At 39.1% G+C, this 12,770-nt stretch overlaps 1 long non-coding RNA gene and 1 pseudogene across 1 annotated transcript; both read right to left on the bottom strand.

The window, feature by feature from the left end:
* Positions 1–466: 466 nt before the first annotated feature.
* LOC122648675 lies at positions 467–1,651 on the bottom strand. The gene is made up of 3 exons (XR_006331117.1): positions 1,527–1,651; positions 1,056–1,161; positions 467–578 (listed from the first exon to the last, which is right to left on the bottom strand). It is a non-coding gene; the product is annotated as an uncharacterized LOC122648675 (long non-coding RNA).
* A 169-nt stretch (positions 1,652–1,820) lies between these two features.
* LOC122655825 overlaps positions 1,821–12,770 on the bottom strand; it is a 47,108-nt pseudogene continuing 36,158 nt past the window's right edge.

Raw genomic sequence — 12,770 nt, 5'->3', positions numbered from 1 at the left:
GGGGAAGTCAGCGTTTCTCCCTCCCTCCCTCTCAAGTTATAAGTTATGACTGAATCAGAATAGCAAAATGGGTATTCAATCAAATTATTTCCTCACTGTTTCAATAATTATTAGTTCCTCACTGTTTTCATGATGGGGAAGATTTTGGATGTCAACACCGAAGAACTTACAAGGAATAAATATTGTAATGAAAAGGAAAAATATCACCACCTACCAAGGGGTTAATCTTGCTAGAATCACTGCCAAGCTTGTTCATAGCGTCCCTCATGCAAGCAAGGTCAACCACAGCTGGTAAACCAGTAAAATCCTAACCAACAAATGTAGGTCATAAAATTTGGCAGAAATGTAACAAATTAAAACTACTATGCAATTACATCTTCAAAAACCAAAACTACTACGTAATTAGCATAACGATAAACACCTACAGGAGAACACGGGCAGGCTTGAAAGGAATCTCGACTTGTTTGGGAGAAGTATTCTCCCAATAATCTTCTCAACATCTTCCTTGGTGACTTGGAAGTTGTCACAGTTACGGATTGCCGATTCAAGAAGGATCCAGATGGAGTATGGCAACTTATCTGTGACGCACACAATGTAAAGATGAGTGGATTTCTAAGAGATTGTGATTTTGGAAACCTGATAACAATATAAAAATTCAGAGTATTTCAAACTTCAAATCCGAGATAGCCTCATAACATCTTCCTTGGTGACTTGGAAGTTGTCACAGTTACGGATTGCCGATTCAAGAAGGATCCAGATGGAGTACGACAACTTATCTGTGACGCACACAATGTAAAGATGAGTGGATTTCTAAGAGATTGTGATTTTGGGAACCTGATAACAATATAAAAATTCAGAGTATTTCAAACTTCAAATCCGAGATAGCCTCATAACATAGAAGGTATCCTTCAATGCTGAAGAGAAACGGGAACTCATGAGGGGAAAGAAGAAAAAAGGAACATCAAGAAGTCCAAGACCAACCTAAAGGATGACAAAATATATAATTTGCACAAAAGAGCAGAAGTACAAAGGGGAGCAGCAATAATGCCACTTACCGATCCTTGGATCATTCAGAGCAGGTAGGCTATAGTACTTTCTAAACTCGCCACCCCCAGGCTTGGGAAGACTGATTAAGATTTCCCTTGAAAGCATTCTCAGAAGCTAATCCAACACATATTCACAAACAGAACTCAATCAATTATGTCGATCCCTGGAACAGTATTAACTCGAGAATCTAATCATCTATACAAATCGTCTTTCTCTAGATATACGCTGAGTTGGATTAATTAATCCAATAATTTAAGTTGTTCGCTCAATACATAAAAAGCATAAATCAGTGATGAATATTCATAAGGACTCTCATCAACCAAGGCACATTTTTAATCCATCTGGTCCGATTTCAACATACTATTCAGAAATTAAAGCAAATATCCTCCAGCAAGAACGAAACAGCGTAGCCAAAAGATAAAATTCATCAAATGAATGAAATTATAAGTTGCAAAACCGGTCTGCGTCAAAATTCGTACCCATAGTAGCGATCTTGCGCTGAAAGCGTTCAATCACAGGAGCAGCAGTCCTGGTCTGAGCCCTAAGACTAGCTGGAGATCTCCAATCGACACCATGGCTCCAGCGAGGAACCGAGTATCGGATGAAATGGATAGCAGTGGAGAAGCAAAGTGATCAGGCTTTGATGAGAGCAGGAGAGGAGGAGCGAGGAAGAGGAGAAGTTAGGGTTCTAGAGATGGAAGGCAAGGATAAGGATGATAAGAAACGAACCCCAGAAACTCGGAGCAGCGCCGCTGATGAAGAAGACCGTGACATTAGAGGTAATTCAGGTAATACCTCAACATTTGAGTTACAGTTAAAACTAAGTCAGTGGCTGTGACTCCATCTAGGAACTTTCCAGTCAACTTGATCCCAACAACACCAGGTAATACCATGCTCATGGGCTGACATATTGGGGAAGTGAAGCATTAGAGGTAATATTGAAACAGAACTTAGATGCACATAGATGCCCAAGAATCATGCACCTATGTATATCCAATTCATGGGTGTATTAGAAAAAGATTAGTCCTAAAATAGCAGTGTAATGTAAAAGCCCGGTGGTCCAAAAATACACTTGAATATGTAAGACTAAAAGAGGTTTAGATTTCATGTGCTTGAATGATTACAGAGGTTAAATTCATAAGTAAATCCACGACAATAAAATGCATATGTGAAAACAACCATATCCATAACCCTGAAATATATGTAGTTCAAAAAAAAAATAAGGGTAAAGGCTGGGCACGCCGGCACTTTGCCCAGCATGAGTCTGTGTCACTCCCACCCCCTAAGGAAATGACCCCCCTACCATCCCATCCCACCCTCTCCATTGGGCACAGCCGCTAGCTCCAGGAAAGCCAGCGGCGTGCCCAACCCTCTCCCTAAAAATAAAATATGATTATAAGGCAAATATTAGGTAGAAAAGAGAATGCACAGGAAGTACGATAAGATATAAAAGAATCTAGATGGCTCTCTGAGTTTCCATATTGACTGAAAATTTCAAGCTCATTATTGTATGTTCTTTTTACATGCAACAAGTGTACATTTCACTTGGACAGGAAAGCGTCAAGCTCTCAGCAGATAACATTACTAACTTTTTTTGCCCTCTCTTTTTTTGACGAGTCAGATACCATTACTAGTTAGTAGGAACTGCCATGGTAATTGAAACCGATGCAATCGAATAGCACATAAAAAATAGGGGAGAATGGGTTTCAACAACATAAGTTCTCAAAATACCACGTACCATATCCTTGCAAGACATGGGTACATGACACCACACGTAGATAAGCTTCAACATGATTTGCAAGAGGAGCAGCCCCAAATAAAATGAGACATACATTCCCTCCTAAACCTTGCTATACCTGCCGAAGTCATGAAAATCATCAAGAGTTCTAAGTAAATTTTGGAAAGCTCTCTAGCAAAAGTAAGCAGGAAATTAGAAAAAATACAATTTTCCACTTCCAATACCTTGCTAAAAACAATTTTGTCACTAAGTAGGGAGGCCTCTTCATGTGCAAGCCCCTTCTTCATGTTATTTAGTTTGCTGCAACATTAGTATGTTGTAGGTTAAAAACTAGACATGAAAAGTTAATGCACTAACATTCACTTCCCAGGAGAAATCAAAAGAAACACAATAAAATTTAACATTAGTTTCATATTAGCACAGAAACATTATGGAGTAAATAAAAATGAACTGCAAACAACTGGTTATAAACAGAACCATGAGTGACATTGGTGGTATTATTTTTGTAGGAACATCTTCAAGACTTGAACTGCTCCTACAATATATTTCTACGAAGTTCAAAGGCATTCAACAAAGACCACCCAACCCAAAACTGAACTGAACTAAGCCTTATCACAACTACTTCAGGACGGCTATAGAAATCCTGCTCCAATAGAATTGCGCGGGCTTCAATTTGAGAAGTTAAGACAGAACAAATGCAGATAAAAGGTAGGATGCATAAACATTGGTCCCTAACCAGAAAATCTGGACATGTGTCAAATATGTTGTTGATAAGGAAATATTAATGAATGGGCAACAATAATCAGCTATCTTTGACCATCTAATCTGCCGACTTTTCTGGAACACATATGTGGGTGTTTTCTACTGTAAATGGAAGACTAAAATTGGATGATGGAGACCATCTGATTGATTGCTTCTAGGCCAAGTAGATCTCCTCGGCAGGACCAATTAAATGTTGGTCCGGAATTGCTTGCCTATCATGTGTCCACTTATTTGCAAGTGTTTGTGCTCAGGAGCAGTCTCAGTGCTGAAGACACTGGTTATCCTCTTTGAAAAAGCTTTCTTATGCAGTGGTAAAATTACCGTTTACACACACAGGCAAAAAACTTGGGAGTCAATGGGCAGCCAACTATGTCGCGACATAACAGAGAGTTACAGTATTGAACATTTGAAACAATGAGTAGAAACTTACAATGAGTATGCAAAGTTAAACAATTTGCCCTTTAAGAAACCCCCAGAAGATACCTTCTCTCTCAGACCTGTCAAAATTATAGAAAAAGAGCTAAGAATGTGAATATGTATTTATCTCATCTTCTGTAACCAATGGACCATCAGCAAAGAGAAACAGGACCAAGGAATTTGAATTACAATGCCAGCACATAAGAGTTTCTAGCATTCCTCCAGCAAATAATCGGCAGATACTTTCTGTGCATATCTACTAGAAAAGCAGAGAAGGCATAATTTTTCTTCCAAATTTCACCTGAATAGATCCTATCCAGTACACGTGGAACAGAGCAGAATAGAGTTGGTTTTAGCTCCCCAAGGTCTTCAATCATTAATTTGACATCCTGAAGATGAAAAACAATCAATTATAAGTAGGAATCTTTCTAGGTAAATGATAAATCTATTTTCTTTTTCCTCAAAAAAAAAAGTTAATCTTTATAGGAAATTGAATTCTGACTAGGTAATATAGTATACTGTAATCAACTTACCCCACGCCAAAATCCTATTGAACCACCCTTATGAATAAACAGCTCCTCAACTACCCGATCAAAGATATGAGCCAGAGGAAGGTAAGACATAAAAACATCATCTGGAGTCAACTGCAACACTTTCAAAAATGAAAGTTCATGAGAAACTGATAAAGTTGCAAAAGTGTTTCCATTTCTGTTCTCCCACATGACACAAAGGAAAGGAAAAGAATAAATTGATTATGACTTCACCTTTTCATTCACACTCTGTAACATTTGTCCTATACCCGCTAAAAGAGTAGCAATTGCATTCTTGGAGATCAGTACTCCCTTGGGGTCACCAGTTGTTCCACTCGTATACATAATTGTACAAATGTCAGACAGCTTTTTCGTTGGAAGATCAAATTCCTTACCATCTCCCTGTTGATAAAACATAGTAAAAATTGAAATCAAAATCAGTTCTATGCATAAGAAATCCGAAAGAAGAAGTGGCAACATAGAACTTTTGTATTAAGTCAAGAAACATCACCCAAGCTTAACTCGAAACTACCCATTTAACTAGCAATTTTAAAACTGACTCTTCCTTGATCCTCTGGATTAAATAAGTTGAAAATTAACAAGAAATTAATGGAGATGAAATAGCTATTACAAAATACTGCTACAAAGAAAGCATTCAAAAAGCATACAAAGAAAGATCTCCTGTGAGGAAATTCACTATGATTACATAAAATGATTGCAAATCATAAGATTTATAATTTGAACCAATCAGCAAACCAGTTGCAAAAATTCATCCCATGAATATATTGCTAAACCAAACTTCTCAACCTCCTCTTTGTTCAGGTGTAACCTTGCCAAAACTCACAATTGCTACAAAAGAGAAACAAAAATACCAATAGCTTTAACACAAAAAGCATCAAATATGGGATAGAAATGAACGAATTTGACTTACTCTTCAACTTTTCTGTTGTCATCGGAAATGTTTTCAATACCTGAAAAGAGGGAAATATGAATTTACAATTGCAAAGTGCATTGATATCATGTGTTATCACTTCTCAAATCTAAAAAAAGTAAATATTTATTACACAAAAAAACCATGGTAAGAATGATACTCCTGTAAATGGTCAATGGATCGTTTTGAATTTAAATAGAACCAAATTCCTATAGCCACATAAGCTCTCAATTTGGCTAAAATTTTCAGCTTTTGTAATACATACGAACAAATAGCTACACAAGCAAAAACATTCCCCACAAACCTTTTCAAACCAACTTATTCCAGAACTGAAATGCTAAAATAGAATATCATCTACCTCTGGGATTTTCTTTTCTTCTGCGAACACAATTGAAACCTCGGCATGGCATATAATATATTCCACAGCACCAGCACCTAAATCACAAAATAAAATAATCAAATTTTAATCAACTACAGTTTTTAGCAGACCCAAACTTCACAATTTGTACCACAACATAAGCAACTTTATGGGTAAATGGACATGTATAAACAAATCTATAGAAAACGTGCAAAATGAATACCGACGGTATCATATAAGTTGAGCCAGTTCCAAAATTTCAATCCCATCTGACCTGCCATGTGGAAGAACTACGTGCCCATTAAGGAGATTCCATCCTAAACAGCCGTTTAGGAAATCTCGGTCCATAAGAAAAGTAACAGATATATTTTATTGGAGAAGTGAAGAATATGTGAGGAGGGCAGGAGCAGCAGTCAATAATCCACAATAAAGATATACCTTCCCATCCACTATCTCTCGACAACCAAGCATTTGATTTCCTGGATATTTTTCAACGGATAACCTGTCACAGGATTACAAATACATTAACGATTACCAGGATGACAATAGAACGAGAACATGTTCCTAGATATTCGAAGCATTCAATTTAACCTTTTTGGTTGTAGTGACTCTTTGCGGAGCCTTCAGAAAACAGTATCCAACAGAATCACATATTAACAGGTTTATGCACCAGCACTCTTGAATTTGAATGTCAAAAAAACACCATGTCATAACAAGATTGGACTCAGGTAACTGGAATTATTGTAGCTAGGAGCCACATTTTTTATAATTAAAAGGCACAAAAATATGCATACCATGCCTTTAAGTCGTACCCATAGTAGCGATCTTGCGCTGAAAGCGCTCAATCACAGGAGCAGCAATCCTGGTCTGAGCCCTAAGACTAGCTGGAGATCTCCAATCGGCACCGTGGCTCCAGCGAGGAACCGAGGATCGGATGGAACTGATAGCAGTGGAGAAGCAAAGTGATCGGGCTTTGATGAGAGAAGGAGATGAGGAGCGAGGAAGAGGAGAAGTTCGGATTCTAGAGATGGAAGGCAAGAATAAGGATGGTAAGAAACGAACCCTAGAAGCTCTGAGCAGCGCCGCTGACGAAGAAGCGGTTATATACAGGCGCTGAATGCTTACCTGTGAGTGATCGTGTGAGAGAAAGCGAAAGAAAGAGGAGGGAAAAGAGAAAAAGGAAAGTTGATTTGAAACAGAGAAGAAAAGACCGTTGAGGAGGGAAAAGAGAAAAAGGAAAGTTAATTTGGAACAGAGAAGAAAAAACCGTTGAGATAAAATATCTAGAGGTGGTTTTATTATTTTTTTGGGTAGAAATATCTAGAGATTGTTGCGTCAAAGACACGCAATCTGTAGTTCCGGACTCGTGCGAATTCGTGTCAATTAAGGTAAGGAGGTATTTACCAACAAAAACAGTAAGGCGGTGTGTGTGTTTTTGCTTGTTTTCGGGTAATAGGAATCTGGGTAATCACCACGCGGTATTTTACAGAATTCTTGTCGAACCAAAAGGATTTTAAATTGGAAATCGATATCATGGAATGAGTCCTAGAATTTATATTTTTTCTACCTAAAAAAAAAATTCCTAAAAATTCTTAGAATCGATATTCAATAAGCCAATAATTTATAGGGAAATTTTCATTGACACCACCCCCTCCGATAGCCCGTTAAATTAATGTCACCTTATTAAAGGTCAAAATATCAATTTTTGCCAAAAAATACTAACAGGGTTAACTGAGTTAAATAAAAATGACTAAACTACCCTTTACACTAAAAACATAAAAAACCCAACCCCATTCTATTTTTCACCAAAAATAAAACCCTTCAAATAAAGCTGTAAAACGAATTATTTGGAGCAGAGGCTGAACCCCTTAGATCGACGCCGCTGTAAGTCTGATAATAGTCCGCTATAAAACGAATTGTTCGTAGCTTTCGGAAACTGATTCTGGTGTTGGCCTTGGATGTAATGGATTAGGGTTTCAAACCCAGATGAACAATGGCTTCCAGTGTGAAATTGGATCTGAAGAAGATGATTGAAGAGCTGGATTTGTCCGATGTGGGGCGGGGGAGACTGGAGAGGGTGGTGGCGGGTAGGGGTGTCAACCGATCGGGCTCGATCGGTCTCAGTCGGGCCTAGCCGGGCGTCACCAATTTTATAGGTTGCATCGTGTCCGACCGTTTAGGCATTCGGGCTTGCCTTGGGCGGGCATAGTACGGTTTCATTTCGGTCGATCGGTGTTCGGTCTTTAACCGGGGCAACCTTATTCGGGATAAACGTGCCTAAACCGGGTCCAAAACTGGCTAATGAGCCGTTTAACTCTAAACGGTCTCTAAACGATGTGGGCTTACTAATTGACATGCAATCAGAATTTTAAGTTCAAGCCATCACACTGTTGGGCACTCACTGTACACCTCAACTCAAAATCAAATAAAACTTATCCCAACTAAAATAGTAGCAGAACACTGAATAGAAGCACATCTAACAAAGTAAGTAGAGGAAAAAATAATAGCAGCACAATACCGAATAGAAACACTTCTAACAAACTAAGTAGAGGGTAATAAAAAAATAGGAACTCAACACCAAATAGAAACACATCTAACAAAGTAAGATCTAAAAACTAAAACTAAGTCTCATCTCACCTACGTTAAGTGTATCTAATCTAACCAACAAATGTCAAAGACCAACAAAAAACAAATAAAAAAAAGGAAATTTGGAGGGAAGGGGAGGGGAAGTTTATAAGTTAAAGGGTCGGGCTGGGTCGGGCTGCAACAAGGCGGTCTAGGTCGGGCCTGGAATCGGTCGGTCCGGTCTGGCACCCGATGGGCTAGGACCCCAGACCGGGACCCCCCGATTACTAAACATGTCGGGCTTAAGCCCGATACGTTTAGTAATTGGGCCGGGCTTTAACCGGGCGGGCTCAATCGGGCCTAGAATTGACACCCCTAGTGGCGGGGTTGCAGCGGAGCGAGAGAAGTAACCGGCATTCTTTTGTTGCTTCACTGCTCTCATCTCACCTCTTCTCGGTGTAGGCAGTATCAGGGGCTTCTCTGGCGAGGCCATCGGGCCCGATTTCAGGAAGAAGAGAAAGATTCATGGCCTTTGAATGGAACTAGGGAAGCAAATCAGACGTCTGATCTGGTCGATCTCTACTCCATTGCGTCAAATTGCCGGCAGACGTCTGAGATCTTCATCTTTTCCTCCTTTGTCTTTTTATTTCTTTTTTCAAATTTAGGGCTTGGATCGCACAAAGGTGTGACACCCTTGTCCCAACTTTGAAAGAGAATGGATAAGAGATTGGGGTTTTTCAAACCTACTCTGTTGCAGGTCTACCCAGTGCCATAACAGCCAAAAAGATAAGAATGAGATGTTAATTAAACTTAAAATTGGAAACCCAGTTTGGATTTTGGTTTATGATGGTGGGTTTTGGTTGGATCTTCGGGATTCAGTTATTTGCTTTCAAAAATTATGAAAAAATTATACTTCTCGGTTCAATGTCTTAAAAATAAACCCACCTTTTTATGGGAGAGGTTTCAAGGTATGCGAAAGGGAGAAGAAGAAGAAGAAGCAAGGAGAAAATAGAGAAAAGGGAAAGGGAAAGTGCACCTGTGTATGGGGTTGAATTGTGAGAGCATGGTGGGGCGGGGGAGACTAGAGAGGGTGGTGGGGGGTTGCAGGGGAGGGAGAGTAAGAGAGAGAGATGGAGGCCTGAGATGGTGGTGGTGCTGGTGGTGGCGGCGGCGACGACAAAAAACAGCAGAAGGAGAAGAAGAAGGAAAGAAAAAGAAATAAAAACAATGGCTAGAAAAATCATTTACTATGTACACTTAAGTGAACTACTTTAATGGTTTACATTGTATTAAATAGAGGATGATATGAAAATATACCTTTACTCAAAAAGTGGAAAATGCAAAATTACAGTTGCCTCCCGGCTCAGGTGGAGACGGACGATCGATTTGCCTCTCTCTTGTCAGACAGAGTAATGGCTAGAAAAAAGGAATTTCGCTAGACTTCGAGCAGAGTAACGACTGTATATAGGATCTTCGTTACTTGGACTCAGACAGAGTAACAACTATGAATGAGACCTTTATTATCTATAGGCGGACAGAATAACAGCTGTAATGAAGGCTTCTTCGTTATCTGTGTGCGGACAGAATAATAATTGTAATGAAGGCTTCTTCATTATCTGTATGCGGACAGAGTAACAACTAAAAGGGGGTTGATAGAGACCACTCTTTAGGCGGGGGAATCGACGGATCTACCCACCGCTATCGTCAGGGTGGCTCCCACACTAGAAAAGGGACAAAATGGGAGAAGGGCTGTCAAAAGGCTCAGAAATCGGGGCGGAGGGGGTCTCTCCTCCCTCTTTTCTTCCTTATTTGAGGGTGGGGGACCTCCTATTTATAGGGATACCCCATAACGGTGGCATTGTGGAGCAGAATCACACGGTGCCGTCGATGACATCATCTGCATGATGTGAGTCTACAGATTCGTCCTTTTCCACGGCGCTACCGTGGTCGGGGAAAGTGAGCAGTACCTCCTTCAGCATTTAGTAAAAGGGTCTTACAAATCATTTCTAGGGTTGTGAGGCTGATATGGCTTGGGTGTAGGGGTAAGAGTCCTTCTTGAGAGAGATACCGATATATGTTCGTGTCCTGTTGTCATCATCACTGGGGGGTGACAAAATTCAGTGTCTACAACATGATAGACAGGGCCTTTCAAGCCAGGGCATCTACTACAACATTCAGAGCCTGTGGAATACACTAAAACAAAATCAAAACAAAAGAAGTAGAGAGGCACTTCACATCATCAATAATAGCTACTACATTTAGCAGTGGGATCCGGTGCGGTTCAAGAATGTAGGAGACGATCTCCTTGCTATCCGATTCAACTTAAAGTTGGTTGTACCCAGACTCGAGGGCCTAAAATAACGCAAGTGAATAGCTAAGGCTTCTCCTTGAGCAACCGAGGTAAGGCAATAGGGAACTGAAATGGCCTTCTGTTTCCACCCTCTATAATCCCAAAAGATATATCCAATACCACCTTTTGAACCTCCATGCAACATGGCTGCATCACAATTAACCTTTGTGTAACCCAAAGGAGGTGGACTCCACTTCTTGATACCCAAATCCTGATCAGATATGGCGAAAGAATTGGTCCTCGGAGGGGCAGACATTGGCAAAAGATACTCAGAATATGCTTTCTCAACCATAGATATAACTTCATCGGGAGTCCATGACTTGGTATTGAATACAAGGTCATTCCTTAGCCGCCAAATATACAAGCATATGAAAGTAGCACAAGAAAGAGAATCCCACGTTAACCTCTTATCACGATGAAATAAAGAGGTCTAGCTATCCAACCAAACTGATATTTTTTGGGTTCAGATCAGATGGTGGAGAGTACAATAATGCACTTCCAAACCAAACGGCCCTGGCAAAAGGGCAATCATGCTAATTCACTCTTTATTTTTTGTTTGTAAAAAACAAAATCTGGAGAAGTGATGGTTTGTTGGTATGTCACAGGATCATTGCCAATTAAATATGTGAACATGCCACCACCCGTATTGGGTTTTGTTCTTGCTTCTTACCCCTCTCTGGTTCAATTTCACCATTAGATGCTCCATGTTTTGATCTCGTATTTTTATCATTCACTTTTTCAACTGAGATAGATTCATTTGGCTTTTTCAACTGAGATAGATTCATTTGGCATAGATGTATAATTACTAGGTAGATCTTTTTCGCAATGAAAATAAATTTTCAAAGAAAATAGCATTTCTAGATTCAATTATAGTATTAGCATAAGTAATACCATCCAAAGTTTTAATTACAACAAAAACTTAAATGCTACACTATAATGTGCATATCCAATGAAAACACAATCATGAGTCTTTGGTCCAAGTTCCTTTTTCTTAGGTTTTGGAATTTCCACATTAGCCAAACAGTCTCACACCTTTAAATGTTTAAAGTTAGGCTTCCTACCATGTCATTGTTCAAATGGTATAAAACCAGTCTTTCTATGTGGTATTCTGTTTAGGACAAAGCATGCAGGCAGAATTACTTCACCCCACAAGTTCATGGGTAAACCTAAACTAATGAACATGGAGTTCATTGTCTCTTTTGGAGAACGATTCTTCCTTTCAGCAACTCCATTAGATTAAGGTTGATAAGGGGCAGTAGTTTCATATATTGTTCCATTTTCTTCACAATATTGAGATATATCGTATTCTGTCCTTCCATCAGTTCTTAGTCTTTTGATTTTCTTTCCCAACTAATTTCCAACCTCAGTCTTATAAGATATAAATGCATTATTAGCTTCATCTTTAGTCCAAAGAAGATATGCCTTATTATATCTAGAAAAGTCATCAATAAAGGTAACAAAGTACATTTTTACTTCCTCTTGATTCACGTGACTTAAGTCACCCAAGTCATTATGGACTAATTCCAAGAGTTCATTTTTCTTTTCTACGGACATGTGAGGTTTTTTAGTAAATTTAACCTCCGCACAAGTAAAACATTTAGCCAGTGAAGAATCTATATCATCTTCAATCAAACCATGCTTACAAAGAATATTTTTAATGTAAGAAGCATTACAATGTCGTAACCATACCATATATCATAAGACTCAACCAAATAAGAATAACTACTAGGAATTTCATTAATTACAGAATCCACATTTAGTACAAAGAGACCATTTGAAGTATATCACTTCCGAACAAATACATTGTTCTTGGTGATGATTGCCTTGTATGTTCAAATGACACCCCAAATCCTGCCTTATTTAGGAGATCATTAGAATGAGATTTCACCTTATGTCCGGCACATCCAGTCCATCTTTGAGGATTAGGTCCTTTTTCTGAAGTTAACTTCGATCAACTGGACTTGTCCCTTTCTTCGGACTTGAGATGTTTGGACATTACTAATAAAAACCTATTCTCTTGTATCAACTGTTGAATAGTTGATAAAAGCATTTCAATCCCAACTGATGTGCTT

The sequence above is a fragment of the Telopea speciosissima genome, chromosome 1 (assembly GCF_018873765.1).
Source record: "Telopea speciosissima isolate NSW1024214 ecotype Mountain lineage chromosome 1, Tspe_v1, whole genome shotgun sequence".
NCBI lineage: Eukaryota > Viridiplantae > Streptophyta > Magnoliopsida > Proteales > Proteaceae > Telopea > Telopea speciosissima.
The sequence above is the reverse complement of the archived record's forward strand: the minus strand, read 5'-3'. Positions and strand labels throughout refer to the sequence as shown.